Below are 24,902 nucleotides of genomic sequence, written 5' to 3' on the forward strand. Positions count from 1 at the left end.
GGAGCTTCATCTCAATGTATTTAAACAAAAATTTAATGCCAAAAACTATACAGAAGATATAAAGCAAGAAAATACTCGGTTAAGCACAGCAATTAAACCTCTTTAGCTTAAATTTAAAAATATTGTTTTTTTTATAAATTCAAAAGGTTCTAGCTGTCACTTTTGTAAAGGTATTCACTTGCAGTATGAAAAAGAGACTTTACAAAAGTAAAAAGGAAGAATCTGATCATCAATTTCAAACATTAAAACCTTTTTGCTAGATCTAAATACTTCTGGTAAAGTTATTACTATTAAGGTTACTTTTATAATTGATATGACAATGTTTGAAGAAAAAGTAACTAACTCGTTAGCTGAAAAAAAATCATCTCAGTCTTGTAATAAGTGCAGATCTAAGCCTTATGAGATGAATAATACAAATTTAAAGGAAATAATTCCTGAAAATAAGAATGCCCTTTCTTTTATTTTTTTGTTTTTTAATCATTACAACTTCGTTATATGTCAATATTTAAAAAATTAAAAAATGAAAGTGATTTACACGTTACAAAGTCCTTAAGGGATTTACTCATTTCATTTGTAATATCTGCTAATTTCTTTGATGGCCTATTATTGTCTACGCATTGACGCTGAAGGGCAGTTATCATTTTTCTTTTAACTTCAATCTCTACATCATCATTAAAAAAGGCCAAAGATATAAGCTATTCACTTAAATACCATAGATGCCGCTTCATTGCCTTGGTTGCAGCGGTCGCTATATTTTTATTCATTTCAGGATATTCCTCAATATTTTTTAGAAAATCTAAATCATTAAATGGGGCCGAGGCACTGAGTGGTGCAGTAAACCACTGTCGAACATATATTAACGCAGCAAACATGCTAATATCTCTTACTGCGTTTAATTCATGTTGCACCATTTTAAACTGATCTCTAAATAACCATATTTTAATTGAATAAATAAGTTTTGTCATCCACCGAGCATGATGGAAGGCTCTAGGTGCTTTAAATCTTATTCCACTAGGAGGTTGCTCTCCTAAATACATTAGACATAATTCAAGAAGGTCTTTATAATCATCTCGTGGTTGTGAGTCTTGCAAACATTTTTTACAAATAAACTCAAAGTCGGATACAACCGACTTTGAGTTTATTACTTTCACTTTTAAAGGAAATGCCTTATCATACATTTTAGAAAATTGGTTTAAAAATAAATCATAAGCATTATTTACATCGTGTGATTGCAGTACAAGATTCCAATCGACGTAATTATTTAATAAATTTTTAAATTGGCATATGGAACTTTCATTGATTTGTCTCATGAATACTGTTGATTTGTGGGTAGCATTATTTAAAGTAAGGCTCTCAGTAATAAGGAATATAGCAAAATGATCGGTTAAATCAGTCTTGATTATACCAGTTTTAAAACGGCTATTATGAAAATTGTTAGTTATAACATTATCTAATAATGTCGATGATTTTTTAGTTACTCTTTTTGCTTTGTTTATAGTTGGGATAAGGTTGTATTCGAGAAGAATATCAATAAAAGTTTTTGCTTCACTATTTAAGGCATGGTTGAGTAAGTCAATGTTGATATCCCCAACTACGTAAACATGCTTTTGCAATATATTTTTTGTGTTTAGGAATGTGCGCAGATAAGTTTTGAATGTTTTTAAACTACTAGCTGGTGTTCGATAAACATTGATTAAAAAATTATTAGCTAATTTATTTATTATCTCAACGCATTATGCCGCACAATCTGTATTGTTTACATTAAGATCTTTACGCTGAATAAAATCAATAGAATTGTGAACGTATATGCTTATACCACTACCAACGCAAATATCGCGCATTTGATGAACTGATGTATAGTTTCTTAACTCAAAATTAGAATTTGTTTCATTGCTTTTAAGCCAAGTTTCTGTGAAACAAATTATTTTAAAATCATGATTAAGTTCTCCCAATAAACACTTAAAGTTCTCGAAGTTTTTATTCATACTTCGAATATTAATATGCAATATTGAAAATTTATTCTTATTCTCACAAAGATATTGAGTAGATTCAGGTATTGAATAGTACTCACTTTCTAATAAGGTTTCAGTATGATTATCAGAGTTATTATCGCTAAAAACAATATTTTTAGCATTAATATTAGAAGAGAGATTATTCTCCATTTCTAAAAGTTAAATTAAAATTTGAAAAACTAAAAAAAAAAAAAATAAAGTATCGTTAAAAGAAATATAAAATATTTACGTTGCTTTTCGAGACCATTCGCGAACCACCAACTTGTCGTATGAAATATACGCAAACATTCCAGCTTCTCGTGCTTTTCTCATGCCCGCCCGTAATTCTTTTCTAATTGGCATCGTCTCCGCGCAATAATCCTCATATAAATATTTTCCCCTTTCAATTTCCGAGAGTTTTTTAGAATGTTTTCCTTGTCTTTATAATTGAGCAATTTCAAAAACTATGGATCTGACTTTTTTTATTGTCTCTAAAACCAGTTCTATGTGCCCTTTCTATTTTTATATCTTTTAACCCAAGAGTTTCTTCAAATAATTTTAACACTTTAGCCTCACTATCACTCTAACTTTCATTTTTGCTTTCCTTTAAACCATCGACTCTTGGATTGTTTCTTCTGGATCTATCTTCTATTTCTTCTAAGCTTACTTTAGCTTTGAACTTATCTCTTTTGTTTTTGGTTTCACAAGTTCAAATTTTTCTGAAGCAATATCGTCATTGGTTTGAATAAATTTTTTCATTTCAAGCAAATCATTTTCTAAGGAGACGACTTTTTTATTTGTTTGTTCCAAATCATTTTCGAATTTATTTATTTTTATTAGGTTCTTTATATTTTCTTTTTCGTACTTGTCAAGTCTCTCAGCGAACATTTTCAAGTTCGCAGCTGTTAAAGACGCAAAGCTTTTCTCTTCTTTTTTCAAAAGTTTTTTGGTTTCATCTAAGTTTGCATTGCTTTGTTTTTCAAGTAAATCTGCAACAAATTTCTCAATACTTTCTAAATCCATATTATTATGTTATCTTGATAATGTGATATTTTTATTCAGTCTTCTTTTTTATTTTTATTTTAATTATAATAACTAATAAAATAAAAAACTATTATTTTTTATTTTTATATATATAGATATATATATATATATATATATACATATATATATATATACATATATATATATATACATATATATATATATATATATATATATATATATATATATATATATATATATATATATATATATATATTTATATATATATGTATATATTTATATATATATGTATATATATATATATATATATATATATATATATATATATATATATATATATATGTATATATTTATATATATATATATATTTATATATATATATATATATAAATATATATAATGTATATATATATATATATATATATATATATATATATATATATATATATAAATATTTATATATATATATATAGATATATATATATATATATATTTTTTTTTATTCAATTTTTTTGTTCTTTAATCCTTACAAATTCGTAAAATATAATAGAATCCTTACAGAGTAAGTAAAATTTAAAAAAAATAAAATAATAATAATTACAAAGTTACGTTATACAAAAAAATATATAATGTAAAACTGTAAAGTATCAGAAATTACTTCAAAGAACGCGGAAAACTTGCAGAAGACCGACGGTCTTGTCATCAAGAAACCGCTATGCGTTACTAATATTTATGGATGCTTTTATTTAAAATAAGTTTATATATATTTTTTTTAAAAACAAAAAAATGTTATCGGTTTTCGGCAGAATGAGAATAAAAATCCAAAATGCAAAAAACAAAGAAAGCATACAAAAAGTAGTTTTTAATTTTTTAATTTTATTTCGATACACATTAATATAAGTAGGTACACGATTTGCCTATTATTTGCTTTTGTGTTTTTGTTATTGCTGTTGTTTTTGAGTTATTTAGAGTTTTTTGAGTTATTAGAGTTTACATTAGTTTCGGAACAAAGTTAGTTTTATACATAGTCTTAATTGTTTTTGGGTTAATAAAAATTCATAAAGTTGTTAGTGTTTAAAATGAGATCTTTTAATAACGTTTTCAGAGTATTTAAGTTGTTCGATTTTCCAGTTGAGTATTTTTTGATATTAGTTTGTTATATAGATAAGGACCACGGTACGAAATGGAAAAGTGCGAGAGATTTGTTTTTTTAAAAGGTACGTTGAAGTTTCCCGTTCCTCTGGTATGGTATCTATTTTTGCTACTTTGGAAAAAATTCTTTGAAAAGTAAGAAGGAACTAGTCCAAGTTTATATTTGAGCATAATTAACAAATTTTGGAATATATTGATTTGATATACATTTAATGCTTTTAATTTTTTTAAGAGTGGCTCAGCATGCGAGAGTCTATCTTTATTAAAAACTATTCTTGCAGCATGCTTTTGTTTTCAATATAGTGTGGTTAGCTTGGATTTATGAGTACTCGCCCATGCAACATTAGCATATATGTAGTAGCTTTGTATGAACGAGAACTATAGGAACTTTAAATTATCAGGAGACAGTATAGAACTAGCTTTGTAAAGGATACCTATGTTTTTTGATATTTTTGTATTTAATATATCTATATGTGATTTCCATGAGATGTTCTCATCAATAAGTATCCCTAGAAATTTAGTTGCTTGGGTTCTCTCTATTTCTTTAGTCTCTATATTTAGCGAAGGTAAATCGGGTGGTATTTTTTTAAGGTTAGAAAGAAAAAGAATGTATTTGGTTTTTTCTGTGTTTAGCGATAATTTGTTAGATTTTAACCAAATGTTTTTTTTTTCAAGTTCAGCATTTGTAGTTTCATAAAGTTCTGTAATTGATGAGGATGCATAAAATAAATTGGTGTCGTCCGCGAACATTATGAAATCTAATTTACTTGAGGCTGCAAGAGTGGAACCTTGGGGGACACCCCATTTTATTTTGAGTAATTTTGAAAATTTTTTTCCATGAGCAATAACGCATTGTTTTCTGTCTAGTAAAAAAATTTTGAACCAGTTTAGTACAACACCTTTTATCCCATATTTTTCCATTTTCCTAATTAAGATAGCGTGATCTACCGTGTCAAATGCCTTAGATAAATCAACATTTTTTGTTTTCAAAGAAGTCACTTATATTATTTATAAGATCAAGAATTGCGTGTTCGGTTGAATGTTGCTTTTGGAAGCCAAACTGTTTTTCATTTAGGATTTTGTTATTTATTAGATATTTATACAGTTTATTGTATATTACTCTCTCCAAAAGTTTTGAAAATACAGGTAGCACTGAGATAGGTATGTAGTTATTTAGTGTAAATGCATCACCGGTTTTTAATATTGGTATTACCTTAGCTATTTTTAATTTATTCGGTACGGATCCTGTAATTATTGAAGATTTAAATATTTCATAGATTGGCTGTAAATATAGCCATCAACAATTCTAGTAGCTGCAACTTGTGTGTGCAATGGGATGGAAAACTTAACATGATAATTCCTTTCTGTCACATAGTCTAGTGCTTTCAATGATAAGTGCAAAATCTGAGGCAGCATATGCTAAGGTAACAAAGCACCTCTTCCTGCTAAGTGTATTACCCCAATTTGCATTTTAACCCTTTCTTGAGACTGTTTCATGCTTTTGAACTGTAGTTATCCCTGTTTCGTCCATGTTTCAAATATCTGCTGGTGTGAATTGGTGACGTTGATGACACATCTGAAGATTATTGAAAAACATTTCAACATTGAGTTTGTTAAAACTTATGGCACGTGCAATGCTTGTGGCCCCTGGAGCTCTTAAAGACAATGTTGGATTTTTTTGGAGGAAAGACGTAAACCAATCTCTCCCAGCACAATGATTGTCCATCCATGATTTTGGCAAAGCCAATTTATTAGCATCTGCTAATTGATATGCTAGTTTCCTAACATCAAGATTTCAAAATAAAGCTCCTGTGTCAACACTTGAAATGATACCGAGCTATCTAAAGAAATATGGAGTTTAAAAGAAAAAAACATAAAACACACAATAACGTGGAAAACTATAAAACGCCGCAAACCAGTTAAAACAACATCAAAAATTTGTAACCTCTGCCTTCCACAGAAATTTATAATTTTATATCACAAAAAAAAAAAACTTGCCTAATAAAAAAAACGAAATATCATTTAAGAGTCAACATTCCAACAAATTTCTACTGTCCTCTTTTGATACCGGAGACTAAATAGTTACTTCTTTTATTACGTCAGAAGTCATTCTACCGTAATTTTTAATTTGTAATAGGGTTTTTAAACGGTTTTTTCTATAGGTTTTTTTATGAATTCAATAGTTGATGATTACTGCGTTGGCACGAAACTTCAAATACTATTAATAATGTTTAAGTATTATTGCTCTATTATTGTAATATTGAGCACAGTTTTACGCTCAATTGTTTTTGTATTATTTATTTAACATTATATTTTGCCGTTTAATAAATATAACAGTTTCCATAAATTTACAATTAAGTTAATGGCCGGAGCGGGAAGAAGGCATTGATTTGTCTTATCGCCGAGCACCGTGTTACATTTTATAACTTTTACAAAGTTGTTTCAAGAATATATAGTGTAAAAGAAAAATTGAATGAATGTTTACAAAAAGTATATAAAAAATAAAGTAAGATATCGTTTAATCCATAATATCACAAATAAAGGAGGAATGGGATTAAATATTTATTAAAAATATTTTACATATAATAAATGTAAAATATTTTTAATAAATATTTAATGATATATGCTTTTTCCAAATATGATATATGCTTTCAGATATGCTTCCAGATATGCTTCCAGATATGCTTCCAGATATGATACATGCTTTTTCCAAATAAATTTTTAATTAAATTAGCCATAAACCCCCCGGTGGTTATGGCTCTGAACTTTATCAAGGAGCACCGCGGAAAATCATTTATAAGAAGTAAATCCTTCCTAACCGAAGTCGCAAAACTTTCCCAGAGGTGGGGTTTAAACCACGGATCCTTTTTTTTCGGAGGCAAGTGCGCTACGACTGCGCCACGGCTGCTTCAATATAAAATATTCTTTTAAAATCTCTTATAAGCTCAGCGCTAGCTATTTGAAATCCAGAATATTAATTCGATGGTGAGAAAGCTTTTGTAAATACTTTGCGAAGTATTGAAACAATAATCTAAATGGCCAGAGGTCTTGCGTTTGAGACCACTCAATTGTCACATGCAGCATTGTAGAACCTTTTCAACGATCAAAAAACAGTTCTATCTAATGGCTGCAATTTATGGAAAGAAAACATCGGATTGTAATTTCATGTTAAATTGTATAAAGCAAAGTTTCAATTGAAATATGAAATTTATGGCTGTCCAGAAGTATGATGACTGTAGATTTATAAGAACAGTTTGAATATCTTGCAAAATGTTTAATCCATTCCATAAAGATGCCTGAATTTATCTTAGAAAAGGGTTTACAAGTCCTACGCACCCGGGAGAATGTAATCGTAAAATTTTGATCGAGCAAAGCCAGTTACTTTAGGTGCTCGCAGAGTTAACTTTGGTCGTCTTTTTCTAAAACCTTGCAACCAATTAGTATTATTTTTCCCTTAACACATATACAACTTTACTATAAAATGCTTGCAAACACATATGGAAATCTAATAAAACATTTATTTGATTTTCTTTACTATTTTCGACATTCGCTTTATCTGTCGAAAAAAGTATTTTCTATTTTCATAATGCATCTTATGAAATAATGTTACAAATAAAAAATATGGGGCAGTACAACAAATAAAAACGAAGAATAAACTATTAAACGCAGATTATGGTTAATTAAATGGTAACCTCTGTCATAATAAAGCTAAAATGATTTAGTAAATGCTAATATGTTTTACTGCATCAGCGATCGATGCGCCACCATCTTCCCTACATATGAGTACAATCAACTTGGTTTCCTCAGGGGTCGTCCATAAATGATGACAGTAAATATAGGGGGAGGGAGTGCTAGAAAGTTTCACACTAATTGACAATGGGGAGGGGGGTGTTTAAGCCAAAAAAATGTCAACTCAAATTATTTTTTTAGTTTTAATGAGCAGATTTTAACGGTATTTACACCTACTAAATAGTAGAGAAATGATGTTTTGTTTGTGGGGAAATTAATATTAAATGCGAGGAATTTCATATTATATTTTATTAAATTATTAATAAAATAATATTATAAATTAATATAATAAGTTTCCCAGAGACATTAAATAAATAACAAATACTAACGTAAAATAAAAATTACTATCGTTTTATTAATATATTACCATTTAACTGCGAATCAAATTATGTTAGAATTATTAACTCTTTGTATATAAAATTCACAATCGTTATTCGCTCCCTAGCGGATTATAAAATGTGGTTCTTAATAAACTCATAAAAGTAAACTCATAAATTTGTCATTTTTGGAAATTAAATTGTCGTTATTTCAAATACGAAACTCTAATTGCTTTCTAGTTGATTGTAAAACGTGATGCAATGCAACCACATAATTTCTATTGAAAATTCTAAACGCTAACTTCTCCCTAGCAGGTTGAAGAAACTCTTTTAAAAAGCTTGCGCTAACATGAGCAAAATCATTACTCTGATTGTGATGTAAGCAATACTAATAAATCAATATTAAAATATGGATAAAACCGCATTACTTAACTTATTGATGGTCTCGTATGGAAATGCTCATCTCGATAAAAATAAGGCTAATATTCAAAAAGAAGTCCATAGTATATGGAATTCATTAAAAGAAGAGAAACTGGTGCATAAGGATCTTGAATCAAGAGTAATATATTTAATCAATTTATTTAATAAAAAGGCAATGAAGTTCAAGAGCAAGCAATTATCATTTTGGGCCAACACTCCAAAACAGTCTGCCCCCACTTATACTCCACTTGAATTTGACAAGAATTCCTCACAGTTTGTTGAGCCCACCAATGAGCGATCTGTTATTGATGATCAAAAAAAATGCAAGAACAGTGGCTCAAGATCGACTCAATTCTGAGATTGCAGCTTTAAACTGTGAAGTTGATGGACTGAAGACTAGGAAGAGAAGTGGATTCATTGCTGAAGCTGAAGAGGATGATTTGAAAAAGAAAAAGAAGAAACTAGCTCATCTATGTAAAGAACTGGTATTAAAAAAAAGTATGATCAAGCTCCACAAAAGAAAACTAGAGAACTTAAAAAAGCTAGAATGGAGGAAATCTGCTTGGAGCATCCAGAAGTCAAAGAAAAACTAAAAATCAGAAAGAAACCTGATCGACCGTCATTAGAAGTAGATCAACCTCTTTTTTTGAAGGCGATTATGGATATTGCTCTCCATGGTTCGTCTGCTGATAAAAGACGTCGGTCAGACGGTTCTTTGGGTAATGATAGCTTAGCTATGTTTGTTAATATTGTATTTGTTAGAATTTTACTCTTAATTAGTGCTTGCACTATTGTAAATATCCTTGAAATGTTAACAACTAATTTCAAGATTTGATTTGAATATAATTTACGAAATAAATCCCGTTTTCTGTAAAAAAGTTAATTATATCCAAACATATTTCTTTATTATTTAGAGCATTTAAACTCTCGACGAATTGACATCTGAGATGAACAAAATTGGATTTATAATCAGCAAGAGCGCCCTCTATACTTGTCTACTTCCGAGAAGTTACGGAACATTAGAAGGCAAAAGGCACATCAAAACAGTCCCTGTTAGATTGATCAGTCCTCAGAATGAATCTCATTTAAAACATGTTGACGGACTCTTTTGCAGTTCAATTATAAAATATGTGGATGAAGTTTATTCTATTTTAGGGCCAAATGAAGTATGTTTTATTAGCCAAGACAACAAAGCTAGAGTGCCAATTAGAATCACAACAGCCAAAAAACAGGTGCCGTTGTTAATGCATTTGGAGTACCGGGTAACTCTCCCGGACCACGACTGGGTCGTGGCTGCTAAACTCAAGCTTATACCATCTGTATAAGCTGCAATTACGATCAAAAAAGATTGTCTTGGAAAAACAGATGCTGTTACTTATTCGGGACCTACCTACATTGCTGTTTGATCAAAAAAACACGCATCCTCGACCACCTTCGCGGTCGAGGATATCAAAGAATTTGAAAGAATTGGATATCAAAGAATTCGACTCTATTACCAGAGATCCTCAAACTAATATGGTTAAGCTTACAGTTGTGTTTAGCGTCGATGGAGGACCCGACGAAAATCCCAGATACCAGAAAATAATTGAAATCGGGATTCACCATTTCTTGAAAAATAACCTTGACGCTCTTTTCATCATGACGAACCCTCCAGGCCGCAGTGCATTTAACAGAGCTGAGCGACGAATGGCACCTCTAAGTAAAGAATTATCTAGAGTGATTCTTCCGCACGAACAATACGGAACTCATCTTGATTCTCAAGGTAACTACATTGAAAAACTTAATTTGTAAAAATTATTATTATAATTTTTAACCTATAATAACCGATATATCTTTTCAAATCAGGCAGGACAGTAGACAAAAATTTAGAAAAACAGAACTTTGGTTTTGCTGGACAGGCTTTGGCTGATATTTGGTCTGATCTACAAATTGACGGTTATCCAACCATTGCAGAGTACATTGATGCAGACAAATCAGAGCTAGAATCAAGGAGTCTTTTATTACAAGATCAACGTTGGATTGCCAATCATCTTTGGACAAGTCAATATTTTAATCAAATTGTGAAATGTGAAAATCGTTTTTGTTGTCGGACTATTAGACGCTCTTACTTTACTCTAATTAGAGCGAGATTTCTTCCGCCACCTGTCCCTGTCAACCAAACAAGAGACGGGCTCAAAGCAGTAGATGTCTCAGAAGGAGCAAAAGAATTGTTTCCATCATCCGTCTTTATGCTCATTGCATCAAACATTGAAAGTATTCTTCCTCGTACTGTCAAAGGATTTCCAATTTTGCCGTATGATGCGTTTTGTCCATCAATTCAGTCTAGCCTAGCTGATAGAATCTGTAAAAAGTGCAATATCTACTTTGCCTCTCAAGCTATGTTGAAAAAGCATGCTTCTATCCATTCTTTTGGTATAACACTCCCTCTAATCAAAAGGGTCCAACCTGTTCGTATCGCTGCCAAGTGTCAGACAGAATTTTTGGCAGTCATCGCCTTGCAGAAGAGTTCGGAAACTGCTGAATGGTTAAATGAAAATGAAGTTGACGTAACGAATTTGATTGTACCTCAAGAATACGATATCCTTTTAGAGCGCGGAAAGCATTTACTACCTATTGTTTCAATCGATGATCACTTCAACAACCGATGGGAAGATTATATTTAAGATATATAATACTATTTGCTTTGTTGATTATTTAATGAGACATTGAATATTATATAATATAATTTGATGAGATCTACTATTATATAAATGTATAATTTAGTCAGAAAAAAAAATCAATGGTTTTTAAGCATTTTTATTGTTTTTTATGGACGACCCCTCTAACGAAAATATAAAAAATTGAACAAATATTTAAACATATACCGTTAAAAAGAGGTTTTACAAAACTAAGCAAATCTCAAATCTGATAAAAAAATTTTGCTTAATCACAGAATCTAAAACTAAAAAAAATAGCCTTGAGCAGTGCTAGAACGGTTTTACTTTAAAGTTTTCTTTTAAAAAACTTCTATAAAAAATAAGTATGGTTGCGCATTTTTTACTTGAGTTATTTACAGTTTTAATGAAATCAAAATATAACAACTGCGGAAAGTAGCATAACACACAATTTTTAGATAATTGTTTAAATGAGTACCTTTATTACAATTTTATCGTTATAAATATGTTTTATTTAGCAATTATAGTCGGAGAATCCGGAGTTGTATGATCTTTTGCTTGCAATATTCGAAATGAAGTCACTTTTTTTATCAATAAAGCCATCAATCCAGCTAGCACGTATACATTGGTCCAACGTCTGTAAAACCATCACTAAAGCCAGCTGTTTTTTCTGATGAAAATCTAACGTTGAAATAATGTCATGTGTTTAGCAATGATATCAACAAAAAAATAAATACTGACCCAACTAAAAACAGCTGCACAGCCACATAGGTCTGATGTTGCAAAAGCGCAAAAATTGATTGTTTTTATTTTTTTCTAAATCTAACATAGATCCAAACTATATAACACAACCTTTATTCAACTTATATTAATAAAATTTATACAACCCAACGTTGTGAAAGCAAAACAATATGATTTAAATATATATATATATATATATATTTATATATATATATATATATATATATATATATATATATATATATATATATATATATATATATATATATATATATATATATATATATATATATATATATGCTGGATCTTTTTGACTCACTGCATGGGTTTTGTACCGTAAAACTCTGTTTTATGGTTCTGAGACTGGCTGGTAATTAAGTTTCCCGAAATCTGTGGTAGCTCTCAAAGTGGTTGATTCCATCTAGAGCTGTAAAATAACAGAGTGCTAACAGTGCCATGGTGCACATGTATGGTGTCCCTATTTGTACATTTGGTGTGTATTGTCGAGGGGATAATACGGCTTAAATAGTGTACTGAGAATTATCTGTGCTTTGAGTTCTTCAACCAACTTAAAAAATAACTAAAGTATCAAAAATTATAAAGAACTGATCATCGTCATTAGCAAGTCATTACCATCGTCACTAGCAAGTTCTCAAAACCTATCATTCACGAATATTCTAGGCCTTTAAAGTAACTTTTCTTTTGTTTAGTCTTACCTCTTGCAAAGTTTGCCAAACCTACTTGCTCTTAGTTAGATTAATTTGAAATTGGCTGTCTTATTTCGTGATCTTAGTGATGGTGGTTATTTTTTTATATGCTTTCGTTTTCGTTTTGCACTACCTACTATATTACGTTTCTCTTTATTCTATATCGCTCTCCCTCAATACTACTCTCTTTTCAATGTTGTTTCTGATAAAATTGGCAATGCACTTTCTCTTTATCCTTCAGCCATTATTATTGCTGTTGTTGACTTTAATGTTCATCACAATGAATTGGTTGATTCTATTGTCAGTAACTTTGCAGTACTTAAGGCCCTCAATTTCTATCTTTCTCATCTGTTTTTCCTTTTTTTTAAACTCTGGAAATCGTTCTGACTAGTCTTACTACCACCCCTTTAGTCTACTTCTTATCATAAGCATGGTTTTAGAGTATTTAATCAACAAATACTTAAGCTCTTATCTTGAAACTAATAACTTACTTTTTGATCAGCATTCCAGATTTTGATCTTTTCGTTCTATTGCTGTTTTTTTAACGATAATAATTGATAGATTTTAATTGAAAAACTTAAAAGATTAGGGCTATCGCTTTCGGCATTTCTAAAGTCTTTGATAAAGTTTTTCATGCTGGTCTTTATTAAGATTAATAAATCCTTTCTTACCAATTGTAATATAAAAGTTGTCCTCTATGGGGCGGATCCAGCATTTTTTGGGTCTTTGAGATAGCTGACTTCCAAACATGAAGAAAATTCCAAACATTTATATGTTTATACTTATGTCAAGTAAGAATGCTTTATTGGAGCTTGGAAACAAAAAGACCCCAAAATCTTTGCAACCTGTCCCAAACGTGAGAGTAACAAGTCAATTAGTGTTTTTTGTACTATTCTTATATAGACTTAAATTCATTGATAATTTTTTAAATTTCATAGTCAAATATTTTAGCGTTCAAAAATTATGACCACATAAAGTTTGAACCCCCTCAGTTTGCGAGGGTAAAAATTATATATTGTCATAATTTTTGAATGCTGAGAGATACGAAACTTAAAATTTATGAAACTAACATTTATATGTTTATACTTATGTAAAATAAGGATGCTTTGCATTCTTATTTGACATAAGTATAAACATACAGGGTGGCGCAGAGGAAACGAGTGTTTTTCAATATTGAATTACTGGGACACAATGGGTTGAAAATAATAAAAATAAGTATTAAATTATAGGTTTTTTAATGCAGTTTTTGGAATTACATACCATATTTAGGTTTGGAAAGTAATTTCTTTGAGATGATGACCTTCTTGCTGGATACAAATTTGGATCCTCCTCTAAAAATTACGGACGGCTCTTTCCAACATTTCATTCAACACTACTTCAATTTTCTGACGAATGGAATTCTTAAGGTCATCGAGTGTGCGAGGCTTGTTCATGTACACTTTTGATTACAAATATCCCCACAAAAAGAAGTCACATATCGACTAGTCGGGTGAGCGAGCGGGCCGGTGAACATCACCAAATCTCGAAATCGCATATCCTGGAAGCATTTGTCGAACCACTTCCATGGGTTCTCTCGCCGTGTGATGAAGGAAGTTGCTTAACATTTCGACGTAGCGAGCTGATGTAACAGTAACTGCAATTCCTTCCTCTTCAAAAATATAGGGTCCAACAAAAAAAATAGGGTCCCCCGGCTTTGAAATGCAGCACCACACGGTTACCTTTAAACTGGGAAGAGGTTTTTGGTGTAATTTTTGTGGGTTCTCCGAAGCCCAATACCGACAGTTTTGAACATTGATGCAACCGTCAAGATGAAAATATGCTTCATCACTCATGAAGACTGTAGCATCGGGATCTTCCGTAAATATTTCATCCATTATGCGACAAAACTCTCTGCGCTGTACAAAATATCCTTCATTAAGCTGCTGCATGATCACTGTTTTGTACGGATGGAACTTGAGGTCATCATGTAAGATGCGGTGAAGCGAATGACGTGACATACCCAGCGCTACAGCATGGTGTCTAGTTGATCGTCTGGGACTAGTAACAACTACCGTTCTGACTCGGTCTACATTTTCCAGGGAACGAACTGAATGGGGAAGACCAGGTGGTTTCTTTTTCATCACAGAACCAGAACTTCTAAACGCTGCAACCCATTGGAGTACGGTGTTTCTATCAGGCACTGTACCTCGACGTCCAACTCTAAAGTATTGACGGAAAAGACGTTGCACTGTGACTACAGAATCATTGTTTCTAAAAAACTGTTCAAAAACGAACACACAATGTTGTATACTCCAATGTTTCATAGCGACTAAAACGGCATTGTTTGGGCCGTCTGCCAACATTCGTTCAAGGTCAATACCCCTCCCGTCGCCGCGTACTAGCGGTTCAAAAAACATGCGTTTACTCTGCACCACTCTGTATAAATGTTTGGAATTTGCTCCATGTCGGGAAGATAGTTATCTCAAAGACCAATGCTGGATCCACCCCTACAATAGACAGTACTTTTCTTTAATTAGTGTAATTTCAGGGGTATCTCAAGTTTCTATTTTTGGCCCTATACTTCTTTTAGTTTACATTAAAGATCTCCCAGAAATTCTCACATCCAAGATGGCGTTGTTCGCTGCTACAAGTAGATATAGCTGCATTTCTTTTGTTGTTGTTTCTTTCTTGCATACATAAAATCAATATAATGAGCACATCTTATTTTTAACACATTTAATAAATAATATACCACATTAAGTGGTATATTATTTATTAAATGTGTTAAAGCAAGATTAATATATATATATATATATATATATATATATATATATATATATATATATATATATATATATATATATATATATATATATATATATATATATATATATATATATATATAACTTTTTATTCAAATAATTATATACAAAAAGAACTAGTTAGGTAAAATTAAAAAAACTAGAAAAAAAATTTATGCGAATCTTAAGCAACCATTTAAAAAAAAAAAAACTTTCAAATACAACCATGCTTTCCAAAAATTTATGGAAAACTAAAAAAAATTTCAAAGAAAAACCAAAATCAACTTGATCCATCCCAAAAGTAGCTCCTTTCTACAACAATGCTACAAAAAATGTTTACTTTGTTTATGTAAAAAACTAATTACTAAGAAGAACCTTGAAGTCAACACTCTTTGATTGCTTGGAGGGGTCGTTTGAGCTTGAAAAGGATCTTACTTCTGCTTCTGCATCGGGCTCTCAATTGTTGGTGAACTTTAGCTGAGATAAAACTCACTTTTTTTTAGTTAATCGTTATTGCAACAACCTAAATCATCCTATATTTATGAACGGTAATGTACTCGATGAGTCATTTACCCGTCGTTTTTGAGGATTAACTTATACTTTCAATTATTCTTGGAAACCATATATCAAATCTTTTGCAAAATTAGCATCTGCTGAATTTGTATCTCTTTATTGTGCTCATCGCTTTCTTACTCCGGATTCTATTCTTTATCTCAAATCCGTTGTATGGAATACTGTTGCCATAATTGGAGTGGATCTTCAAATGATGGCTTTTCTCTCTTGGACAAGGTGCAAAAAAGAGTTTTACACAAAGTTTGACCTGCTCTTGCAGCTAACCTTTATTCATTATCACATCATCTTATTGTTGCTTCTCAATCTCTTTTCTATAAATATTATAATGGGCGCTTCTCTAAAGAGCTATCGTCTTTTTTGCCATTTACTAAGATTAATTATCGTGTTACTCGTCATTTAATTAAGTCTCATCATGGCCGACTTAAAGTATTCCATGGTCTTATTAATGCACTGTGACTGCTCATAAGTGCTGCAAAAATTTATTCGTTTGCTTTTTTACCTCGAACATCAGTTCTTTGGAATTTGCTCCTTTCATCTTGTTTTCCTGATTCATAGAATTTATGATCTTCAAGTCGTCTGTTAATCGTTGACATGCTTTAAAAACTTCATCTTTTCTCTTCCAATAACTTCCAACTCTAATACTGGCTGCTTGCAGCCTAGTTGAAAGTAAACACGTTTAATATATATATTGTATGTTTTATCTAAAATACATATTAGAAAGTCAAATTTACTAAATCTGAATTCAGAATTATTTTTGTCGTTTTATATTGAAATAAATAATGTTTACGTTTACTTCACCGTTTATGTTTACGGTTTGTGAAGTTTGATTTTTGCAACTACACGCTTCGTTCTTTTTTTGAGGACATTTTTTGCCTAAATACTATACAAATTAAAAATAAAATTTATTATTTCAAATATATTTATTAAGCAAAATCTAAAATCTTAGGCTAAAAGTTACTGTAAGTTAGTTATTTGTAATTATAACTTCAAAATCTTACATCTTTGACTAAATATTACTGCAATTTAATTATTTATATTTAACAATTCACAATATTTAGTAACAAATACTATATATAGCAACATTGATTTTGAATTTGCAACATAAAGCAATACTATAACACGCAGCATATTATTGCTTTAATTAAACAATATACAATCTTTATGCATCTTATTAGAATTATTATAATATGTATTATAATTTGTATATATGTTATAACTAACGTCTGTTCACAAAAAATCCGGAATGAAAAATTGTTCTTAACTGAATACAAAATTAATCGATTTTTGACAAAAATTTTAACTAAAATGAGTGACTGGACATTGTTAACTATTTTATAACCGAAAGTGGTCCTAAATCAGCGGCTTTTCGAACTTTAGTTTTGACTGAATCCATTAGGTTGAAAAAGTAGTCTGGATCAAACTCTTTCAACTTTAATCGAATTCTATTCTTAAGGTGGTCGAGATTTTTCGCAGTAAATCCATTTCCATAAACTTTTGCTTTTAAATGTGCCCAAAAAGTTTCAATTGGCCTTAACTGCGGTACATTTGGGGGGTTATCTTTAGCGTCGACAAAGTTAATACCTAAAGTGTTGTAAGTTTCTAATGTGTGTTTTGCATAATGACATCTCGCTCCGTCAGGCCAAAATAAAATTTTCATGTTTTGATGCTTGGAATTTATAAATGGAAGAAGTCTTTTTGTAATAAATTCTTTAGAATAAGTTTTTGCATCCAGTGCACAGTTTTTTACAGCAAAATAAGACGATGAATGACCAAAACGACTGATTGCAATCCAAACGAGAACTTTCTCGTCAAACTTTTTTTTGAAGTTGAATTTAATGTTAGGATCAGTTTGAGAACTATCCTTTGTATATTAGCCAGAGTTTTGTGAACAATTTGCACCATTTACACAGAAATAAGATTCATCGTCCATGATGATTTCAAACTCATTTGATGGCTTGAAAAAAGTTTTTGAAAGTTTTAATAAGTTTTTCTTTTGTTTAATTTCTTGCTTTTCTGTTGTTTTTGGTGCATTTTTTGTTTTGGTATACTTTAGTCCATGCATACCTAATAATCTATTTACGTATGAAACGCTTATCTTATATTTTAGTGCCAATTTTCTTTGCGAAATCCCGATTCTCTCTTCTGCTCTTGCAATCATGGACTCTCTCTTTTCTGGTGTAATTTTAAAAGGTTTTCTGCCGCAACCGATTTTTCTATTCATTGGCAAATTATTTTCAGACCTTTTAATTATGTCATAAATTGTAGATTTAGCGATTCCCATTTTCTTAAAATGATCCACTGTAAATTTCTTTCCACTGTTTATGTTTTGTTTATAAAAATTTCCAATCACATTTCTAACATCGTTCTCTTTTAGATGCTCCATGTTTATTTGAATTAATTATTTAAACTCAATTTTGCCACAAAATGAAACTGTTGTTGTTGACCGATTAAATTTAAAAATTTCGAATCGAAAATTCGAAATTTAGAACAATTTGTGTACATTTGAAATCAGTCCGGATTTTTTGTGAACAGACGTTATTATATTTATTATAATGTAATTTAATATAATAATTAAAATGTACTGGAATGTTATAAAGATGAAAAATACGCACCTATTATAACTATAACTGTCAGTTATATTTCTTATGTAAATATAAAACTATAAGCGTAACTCTGAAAATGCATATTCAAAAAAGCTGATTCAGCATTTTTAATAATTGATCCATGCTTCGTATTTTTAATACAACAACTTACTCCTGTTTGCAAATTTTTGGAATGAAGAATTTATTCCATAATAACTGGCACCATTTATTAAGACATACATAGATATGTAAAATATATTATCAGCCATAATTTTCTCATTTTTTTGTTTTATTTTTTAGAGTAGTGACCTACTTGGCGATTCCAAATCTTTGCACAGTCAGGGGAAAATAACAAAGTAGGTTTTTTTCAGTAAAAAAACATACAACAATATATCTAACAAACTATGTCTGTTAAATGTTCTTGTATGCTATTTGCTAATAGTTTTTTTGGAAAATCAAATTTATGTCAAATAAAAATATTTTTTTATTTTGTTTTAGTCTTCATTAAGTAGCTGGAAATAATTTGTAAACTGTAAAAAAAAATTGTGCTCTATTCAGCACTAATAAAAAATAAACATTTAAAAGAACTAAAATAAGTTTAATATAATCAAAGTGTAATAAAATAGATATGTGCTAAAATATTTTTTACTTTACTGACAAACTAAGTTTATATTATTTCATTTCGTGCTAAAAATATTTTTATTAAAAGTAAATTAACCGCGCAATCAAATATTTAAATAAAAAATTTCCACTTTAAATGCTTTACGCACTCTCTCTTTTTTATTTTTTTATTTATTTACATTTGTATTGCAGTAAAATAAGACCAAAAACTTGCACAAAAAAAATGCAAACCAGGTATCGAAGAGAGATCACGTGACCGCTAAAAACTGTTAAAAGCATCAACTATAGAGTAAAACAAGAAAGAAAGACATATATGTCTTCTATGTATACATAGAAGTTTCATTAACTAAAACTTCGTAAAACGACCTATTTCAACAAAAAAATGTGATAATAAAAAAAAGGTTTGATTTTTCTAAAAATCATGAATATAATGATTTTTTTTTAAATCTGCGCAATAATGATACCATAAATATAATGATTTTTTTTTAAATCTGCGCAAAGTAATGGCCGTTACTTTACCAAAATTAGACTGTTAAAAAAAAAAAAAATTCGCTCCCTTCTTCTTGTTTTCCTGGTTCATATAATTTGCAACCTTTTAAGTCCTCTGTTAATCCTTATCTTGCTTTATAAACTTCATCTTTTCTATTCCAGTAACTTCCAACTCTTCATTTCCAACTGACTGCTTGCAGCCTTGTTGGAAATAAAGATGTTTTTTAAAGAAAGAATACCGGCTTCATTTGTTCCATTCTTTCATAGGAACTTTTTAAATTCTTCAAAAGATTCGAAGATAATACTTTGAGACAGATACAGAAATCCATTGGTAATTAAAAAACCATTAAAAGAACCATTAATTAATCATTTAGAACTAATTTTGACAATATTCAGCTTATATATGTATATATATATATATATATATATATATATATATATATATATATATTTATATATTTATTATTAGTATTATTAGTAGTAGTAGTAGTAGTAGTAGTAGTAGTAGTAGTAGTAGTAGTAGTAGTAGTAGTAGTAGTAGTAGTAGTAGTAGTAGTAGTAGTAGTAGTAGTAGTAGTAGTATAGATTTGTTACAAAAAAAGTAAAAATAATTGACAAAATACAAATCACTAAGGATAGCTGCGAGCTGTAGTAACATTAGAGCTTATCGAGGCTCGCTTTAAAACTGTTGACAGTTGGGGAACCAATTACTTTATCTGGTAACATTTTCGATGCATTGGCAATGCGATTGTTAAAAAAGTGGAAACGAGCTAAGTTATTGCTGTACTTTTCACTGTGAATCCTTTCTCTGTGATTTGCTCTTGGTGGAATTGTGATGATAATCCGGTCAAAATAAACAACTCAATTTACAATAATTCGCATAAAGCTGAAAATTGGTATATACCAATTTTCAGCTTTATGCGAATTATTATTTAGGATATTATTCCAAATAAAATATTAAAAGTCCCCACCGATCCCATATCTGCAAAAAAATTTATTAAAGGTTAAAAAAAATAGTTTTTTTTTTCCAATTAATGAAAAGTTTTATCATAATAAAGGTCAAACAAAAGTATTACATCATGAATGTATTTAATAAAATTGCCTTTATACATTTTTATAAGAATTGAAATATTACAATGCTTGCAAAAATATATTGCGAGAAGATATTGCAAGAATATATTGCGATAAAATATATAGCGAAAATATATTAAGTATAATGCGATCTTATATAAAATATATTGCTAGAAAAGACATTGTGATTCCTGGGAAATTACGAAATTAATATTCATATAATATAATATAAATATTACGAAATTAATATACATATAAATAATATATACATAATATTTGCATATATTATTTGTTAATAAATGCATATTATGTATTATATATTCGTATTATTGTGATATATTATATATTAGCATTTTCTTCGCTTTCTTCTTCTTCGCAGTCATCTTCTTTTTTAAGCTGGATATGTAAAAAAAGATACATCAATTGTCTCCTCATTGATATCATCAAAATCATCATTTATTGAATTTTATTCAACATTGGAGCAAGACTGGCCTCGGGAATTAGTGCACACCGATGAACATAATAACCCGAACTTTTTACAGCTACACTTTGCACTACAACCCTTTTTGCAATTACAGAAGATGGCGTTGAGAAGTCTTTCCGGAGCTGGTGGAAGTAAAGTGTCAATCGGCTCTAATGTATTATCTACTTTCCAACCCCAGTCAGATGGATCCAGTTGATTGCCTAGCCATACTTGAACTTGATAATATACTCGATATAAGTGTTGACTTGAAGAAGCAGATGTTGCAGGATAACTGCACTCTTTTGTTGTTCCGGGTGTTTTTTACAAAAGTTAGGTATCTATACTTGTCTAAGCAATCAATTTTATTTGAAGCTCCATATAGAGCAAGAAGAAAACAAATCCCGTTTGTAACAATGTCTTGCGGTGAAATCACGTTTTTCAAATAATTTAAATGCGGTTGTTTTACCCTATCTGAAAAATGCTAATGTGTATCGCAGCCAGTAATTGCATGTAAAAATAAGATATGATTTTGACATTTCGGATAAGCAGATAAACTTTTTGATGAATATATTTCTGTTGGTTGATGAGCTTTCCTGGATTTTAAAAAGTAAATAATCTTATCAATTGGAGTTCGTGCAGTCAGTAATACTAATAAGTAAACATCTTCGCCGACAACAATAGAATTATTTGTTGCATTGGATTGTTCTATGGCTGTTTCAATTAAAAGGACATCAGCGTCATTATCCGCTTGCTTCACTATGATATTTTCAGCTGTAAATCTTTTGCATAACATAAAAATGAAGCGAGACTTGTTATGAGTATTGGAAAAGAATTGTTGTTGGTTTGTTGGAACTGTCATAAATTGATCAAAAATGACATTAGGTGAAGAAAATACGTTTGTGGTTCGACGACACTGTTCTGCAGCTTTAATGTTTTTCTTATAATCAGTATAACCATCAAATACTACTACAGACACTCAATGACTAAAATGTCTATGTACCTACTGAATGTATTTATCAAAAGTAATGTTAAAGGTTGCTTCTCGATCCCACACAACGCGGTGTAATAAATACCCTCCATCAATGATGTAACTAGCATTTGTGTTGTCTATTTAAATTTCCATTGGTTCAAAGCAATTGTAAATAGCTGATTTTTGTGTTTTACGCATTCCAGTTTCATCGAACATTGATAAAGGATAGGGGGCTAATTCATACTCAAAAAAATTTTCTATTTCATCCTCAAATGTCTTGCTAATACTCATACGTTGAAATAGTAATACTGGATCTACAGGTACTTTCTCATCATGAACTTTTATGGTGCTACTCATGATTAGAAAAGGAAGAACTTTATCAGCGCGTTTTAATTTGATATTAAATGTTTCACCTGTCATTTTAGGCATAGCAGCAATCCCAACTTCACGAGCTTTATGACAGTTGACTTTATTATCACCAACAATTCCACTAGCAATTGAAATGATTTCTTTAACTTTAGGAAAAGGATCATGTGAGAAAAACCACTGTTGAGGTTTTTAAATATCTTTATCATCTTTCTTTATTCGTGAATCACTTGCATTTACGTGCTGATCTCTTGTATACGTTTTAATATCAGCAAGATCTTCCAATCCTTCACATACAGTGTTCATTGCATGCATGCCATAAACCCATTTTCTTATAACACTCTCTTTTGTACTTCTTCCTTGAGAAATACCTCCTTATGTCTTCATTGATTTCATTATTGATTGCTCAATCACCATATCCGTTGAAGTACCACAATTGAGTTTAACAGAACGTCTAACAGTGAAAAATCCTTCGATAAACCGTTGATAAACACTTTGGTTCATTAACTTCTATAATTGTAGCATATCCTGTAGATATAAGTGCGTAGACTTAGCATAAGGAAAATGTACCGATGCGTGTAAATAAGGAAGCATTTCTTTAATGCTGTTCAAATAACCTTGCCAATCTCCCATGCGTTCAGCTCTGATAAACTCTTTTGTAATCGACACCATATTAAGATATTGTATCCATTGCTTTGATGTAGGTCCTCGTTTTTCAAATTCTTTTAGTTTTTTATTGAACTTATGAAGTAATGCGTTGCACATTTCATTATCATTGCCACTTTCAATATCACTATATAAAACACTGTTTTTTATAACGTTCGTAATGGTAATATCAAGATTTGCTACCATCTCTTCATCAATAGCAAGATCTTTTGAAATTATTATAGCTAAAGTGAGTTGAAGTAACGTATGGGTTCTAATAGCTCTAGCGTAAGCATGACCATTGAGCATTTTTTCCAACGACTTAGGTGCATAAATTATCGAAAGTGCCTCTTGTATGCCACTTCCTTGCATAATATAACCAATTGATCCAAAAAATGACATTAGTAAATGAAATTCTCCAAGTCTTATTATGATCTTTAATAATTCAGATCCATCAGGTGCTGCAGATACAATTTCTCGAGCTTTTGCATACAGAAGTTGATCGAAAGTAATAATGCATACTTCGTGGCCGTAATGTTTCGCGTTTTCTAAAGCACAAAGTAAAGTCGTGTATATAATACTGTAGTTACTTGATGGTTGGTGAATAAACGGTAAGAAAAAAATTTTAGACTTAGAAAAATTCTGAATACTACTTGTTAAACGTTCAATATAACCATTCCAACCGAGTAACGATACATTCTTGCATTTACCATAGAACCATATTGCTTCAACTTTTTGGATTAAAGATATGGGTTCATAAGCTAAATTTTGCACACTTATTTTACTATAACCGACTACACCATCATTTTGATAGATTTGAATTGGCACATGAGCTTTTGCTGCAATATCTTTTGCAGAAGGGATTTTTTCGTGGTATATGATCCTCTTGTGAAACTGAACCTTTTGGAGTAACAACTTGATTTATACCCATTATGGGAAGCGAGTTATTACCATCTAAACTATTTACGTTTATATCAGCATTGTCCGCAGCGTATTGAATAAATGTGCCAGTTTGTGGTGGTAAGATAAAAGCGGATGGGGAAGAACTCCTGCTGCCTCATACATCAAAGTGTCATTGTAGGATGCGCATAGACCAAAAGACGAAAAGATTTGTATTTGAAGTTTGGAACCAAACCGTCGATGGAAAAATACTGAGAGACCCAATTGCAATTTTGATTTGAAAGACCTAGGCCTAACAACAGACATAATGCTGTGGCTGATACTTATAGAAACTAATTTTAAATAATCTAATTTAGATCGTTTATTTTTCAAAATAACTTGCTCTAAAAAATAAGTCAATGACTCTAGAATATTGCTGTTAATATCTTAAAACATTTGACTAGGCGAGGTGGTATTATCAAATACCAATGATTGAATGTCCTCTCGAATGATTGCTGCCGCAGTTTTTAAAATTCAAAATTGTTCTTTATTTTGGCTTTTCTTCTCATACCAAGCTTCGTTAAGAATATCCCTATGATTGTCAAAAAAACAGATAAACGTTTATTTTCCCGGTTTTTCAGTGATGATAATTTTATTACCGAACTACAACTTTAATCGTGTCTGTTA

At 30.4% G+C, this 24,902-nt stretch overlaps 1 protein-coding gene across 1 annotated transcript in view; it reads left to right on the forward strand.

The window, feature by feature from the left end:
• Nucleotides 1-16,981: 16,981 nt before the first annotated feature.
• LOC136079842 (uncharacterized) overlaps nucleotides 16,982-24,902 on the forward strand; it is a 75,885-nt gene continuing 67,964 nt past the window's right edge. The window contains exons 1-2 of the mRNA XM_065796464.1: nucleotides 16,982-17,088; nucleotides 19,012-19,067. The gene's annotated coding sequence lies outside the window, so the exon portion shown is untranslated. The remainder of the gene's footprint in view (nucleotides 17,089-19,011; nucleotides 19,068-24,902) is intronic.

Source organism: Hydra vulgaris, chromosome 04 (assembly GCF_038396675.1).
Source record: "Hydra vulgaris chromosome 04, alternate assembly HydraT2T_AEP".
Taxonomy (NCBI): Eukaryota; Metazoa; Cnidaria; class Hydrozoa; order Anthoathecata; family Hydridae; genus Hydra; species Hydra vulgaris.